This window comes from Pygoscelis adeliae, unplaced genomic scaffold, assembly GCF_000699105.1.
Source record: "Pygoscelis adeliae isolate BGI_AS28 unplaced genomic scaffold, ASM69910v1 Scaffold27, whole genome shotgun sequence".
Lineage (NCBI taxonomy): Eukaryota > Metazoa > Chordata > Aves > Sphenisciformes > Spheniscidae > Pygoscelis > Pygoscelis adeliae.
This window is the reverse complement of record NW_008825410.1, coordinates 8,421,110-8,425,340: the sequence shown is the minus strand read 5'-3', so window position 1 is coordinate 8,425,340 and position 4,231 is coordinate 8,421,110. Positions and strand designations below refer to the sequence as shown.

General features: G+C 49.5%; 1 protein-coding gene across 1 annotated transcript in view; it reads right to left on the bottom strand.

Annotated features, from left to right (window-relative positions):
• The window catches only part of BMI1 (BMI1 proto-oncogene, polycomb ring finger), an 11,113-nt gene extending 7,048 nt beyond the window's left edge, over positions 1 to 4,065 (bottom strand). Inside the window, exon 1 of the mRNA XM_009330563.1 lies at positions 3,784 to 4,065. The gene's annotated coding sequence lies outside the window, so the exon portion shown is untranslated. The remainder of the gene's footprint in view (positions 1 to 3,783) is intronic.
• Positions 4,066 to 4,231: the final 166 nt, after the last annotated feature.

Genomic DNA, 4,231 nt, shown 5'->3' with positions numbered 1-4,231 from the left:
TCTCCCCCCCTTTCCCCTTTCCCCTTTTCTCTCCTTCCTTCCCTTCTCCACCCACCCCCCCAACTCTTTCTCTCTCTCTTTCTTTCCTTCCCCCCCTCTTTTGACTCTCGTTTGAAAAGCCTCCCGCGGACGAAGCGAGCGCGGTGCAAAGTTTTGTAAGAGGTGGAAAGAGATTTGCAGCACCAGGGTAAGGTGTTTGGACGGGACAAAACAAGTCTCCGGATCCTTAAACAAATCCCCTTTTCAGCAATAAAGCACACCCGACTTTAAACGGTACATTAGTGACAACATGCGAAGGACCATGTGACCAGATCATTCCTAAAGCTAAATCAACACCTTGTCAACACAATGCAGCGACGAGAGTGAAAAACAAATGTCATTTTCACAGTCTGAAACCCATAAACCCCCATCGGATGCACTGGCACCAACGTTAGATGCACACATACTATTTAAAATGAGAGGGAATAAGAGGTAAAGGGGAAAGTACACCGGGGGAAAAAACCCTGTCAGCCACGTCAATTGCAGAGTAAATTATTTTCTGTCAACCAGATCCTGAAAAACGTAACGTAACAACGTTGCTCCAATGCAAGCTATTAATTTCCCCATGTCAGCGCTCCCAACAGACCAGCTCCTACCCTTGGTCCCCACTCTTCCCGAGGCAGGGCTTGCGAGCCACCTCTCACTGCAACACCGTGCGAGCTGGAGAAGTCCCAAGATGCAAGGTTCTCCCCAGCCACTCGCAAACTTCGGTGTTAGCGAAAAAAAAAGACAACACACCAAGCTTTCTAAAAGCTTTGAATTTCGACCGAACTGCCCAGGACAGGGGTACAATATTCCTCAAGAAGTGTGCACAGCGCCAACGAGCGACCCTAGCCAGGAAACTTCTCTTGCTGCTGCAGGAGAACCCTCGAGTGAGCAGCAGATAAAACTCCCCAGCATCAAACCACAGCCGGCCAGCACACAGAAAAGCAAAGTGCAAGAAGCACCAAGCCAGACCAGGTCCCCAAAGCTGTTCCTAGCCCCGTGCGGGAAAGCAAGACCCCCGCTGCGTTGTACTGCCGTTTAAATGTCGCTCCCAGGGTCCCTGACCCTCCGCTTCCTACTTCTAAACTGATACCGAGAGTTTGCTCTTCCCAGAAAAGGCAGAGCCCGGGCTTCTGCACTCCCCTCTGAAGAGCCCAGCGCCCAGAAGCCGGCAACGCTGAGGTCCCTTTGGGTACTCAAACATGGACAGGCTGCCTTCACGGTTCTATGTTTTATTTGTTCAAGTCACTACCTTATAATTCATAAGTATCTGAACCAAAAAACCCAGCAGTGACCGAGGTCACGCAAGTCGGCTGACCGAGAATTCCTTCCCAGCCCTGACAGACTGGGACAAACCTTTCAGGACACTAACGCGTTTATTTCACGCAGGCGTAGCCCCTTCCTAAATGGAGGGGGATTAAATTCAACCGTGAAACCTGTTTTGTCGAAGCAACCCCTAAACGCGGATTATTTATTGCCCAAAGCTAGCACATTTTCAACGTGCTATGAGCTATCTTTGAAATCAGTGATTTTCTCCAGCGAGCTGAACCAGGCGCCTAACTTCTCCCCAAAAGCCACCCGTACAGGCACACGCACACGCGTGTCTGTGCCTGCGGGTACGTAACACGAACGCAGCACATTTTACTACAGCAGCCTGAGCTTCATATTTTGGTGCGAGGGAAACCCTGTCAGATTTTTTTCTGCTCGCGCTGATAGCACGGCGAATACCAACACTTCACACAGTCAATACAGTCTCTTAACCAGGACAATATATATTTACACATTGACACACGGAACGACTAAACGTAAAATACACGGAGATAACACTCGCTAGAAGTAAACACTGCCAGCCAACCGATTATTTAGAGGCCTTAAACGGGTTATGTCCAAATGAAGAAAAACAGAAGTGCATTCTCCTGCTAAGAATCAGCTACATTATCAAAAATCTATAAAGGCAATAGCTATCAAACCTTGCTCGACAGGTCCCTAACAGAAAATACATACATAAAAAATAGAAGCATCGCTCGGGTAGGTTTGTGTACTTTGCACCCATCTCCTCTCAGAAAACTCTCTCGTCAGGAATAAAGCAGCCGTCATTCTACATCTTCACCTATTATCAGTCAGAGCCACTTTTACTATCGAGCCTGTTATGACTCTTTCGCTTAAGAATGGCCACATACGTTTTAAAGGAGGGACGGTGCTTCTTTCAGAGAAGGCACACGGAGCTCAAATATCTGTGCCCAGCTCGCTGCAGCGAGGGGAGACCTGAATATTGGCAGTACAGTGCAAAAGGACCCCGATCCCTTAAATCGCCTCCCTGGAACTAGGTGAAGGACACTATCCGCCTACTTATAAAATACACTAAAATGTTAATTTTGTACTATCTAAGCGATCAGGTAGGTCAACCCTCCGTGTTTCTGGCAAACTGCAACACAAGTCTGTCTCAGTTTCCAGGACGCCACTCAAAGTAGTTTCACTGGACTGCATTTCCAGAATCTCCCTGGTCTTTGGGACAGTCCCATAAAATTAGTTGCTCTGACCACTACGGACTACGCAAAAAATCCTTTTAATGCCAAGCTTGCAAATGAGCACACACGCCCAGGTTTTCCTCAACTTTTCTGGAGAGCGGAGGAGGGAATCAAAGTTTCTAGAGGCTGAAAAGTGACCGTCTCACTTTTACAGAAGTGCGATTTTTCTGCTTATTTTTACCTGATTACATGCAAATATTTACAGTAAACACAGAGAAACATCCCGCGTTATATATTGCCAAGGCCATACAATTACAAAAACGTACACCAGCAACTTTCCAGTGCTGCCCATCAGCAGCACGAGGAGCCCACTCGTGACATCTTTAAGATCTGACAAAGGATTTCATGTAAATCTACCCTTCCCGGGCTCAGGAGGAAAAAAAATACCAATCAGAGAAAAGAAATTCAAAAAACCCCCTGCGTCCCACAGACACATCACCTTTGCTCCAAAGGCTCCAGCAAACCGCACGCCCCAGCTCCCCAAGACCGCAGCCAAACTGCTATCCTTACCCCCAAAAAAAGTTATCGCTCGGTGTCGGCCACCCCTTTCCTCTCCCAGCAGGCACAAACCCCCAAACTTTAACATTTAGAGCAGAAATGTAAGAGGAGGCATTGGAAACAACTGGGAACCGCCATCTTACAACCCATCCAATTTCACACAAGTACTTGTCCAACTTAAGTTAATAACATTTTCTGCTGGGTGCCCCGACGCCTAACAACCCCTCCAGGAGGATCGCTACCCCCCGCTGGCTCTATCTCTATAAAATGGGTGCGTTATCTGACATTTTAACCTCCCCCAGACACATTTCTTTCGGGGAGGACTGAAATCACTTGACCCAGGCAGCTCCAGATTTCACGAACGTCCCTGTTTAATCAAAATCTGCCTTTAAACAAAGGGCGCTCAGGCCGGGCTGGCAGCAGGGTCTGGAAATATAAATATTCTCCTCGGGGGCCATGTGCACAGAAAGGTTTTAGGGGGCGTCTGGAGAAAGAAAGGAACTAAAATTTGCAAATGTGGGTGCGTAACGCGAGCGAGTGCACAGGCTGCTGCTGCTGCTGCGTGTCTATATGTGTGTGTGTGTGGCTGGAGCAGCCTGTCAGCGCTTTTCCCATACGGAGAGCTCGGGGGACACCTAGGCTCCCCTTTGCAGCCCCCAAACCGGCCGAAAACCGCCGCCGAGCCCCCTTCGCCCCCCGCCCTTGGTAAGGCGACACCTCGCTTCATACGTACCCGGAAAACGGAGCCGGTGGGTGATGATCGGAGCGGCCAAAAAAGACAATGAAAGTTAAAAGTCGTTCAGCAGAAAATGAATGTGAGCCAAGCGGCCATCTTGAAATGAACTGCAGACGCTGTCAATTGCAATAAGCTTATTGCCGCCGCCGCCGCTGCGCTCCGCTCATTTTAGTTACAAAACACCCGGGTTTTCTCCTCGCGTCCACCGGCCCTTCTCGCTCCCTCGCTCTCCCTCCGAGTTCGCCGCCCGGGCGGCTCAGGCGCTGGGAGCGCAAAGTCTCCCCGGTCCGGATGGGTCCTCTCTCCACCAGCCCATTGTCTCTCCCTCTGCCCCCCGCTCCGCCTCGCGGCCTCGCTCGCGTTCCTTTTTTTATTATTATTATTATTATTACGAGTATTATTGTTGTTGTTATTTCATAGTTGGTGGCGGGGACCCGGGGAGGGA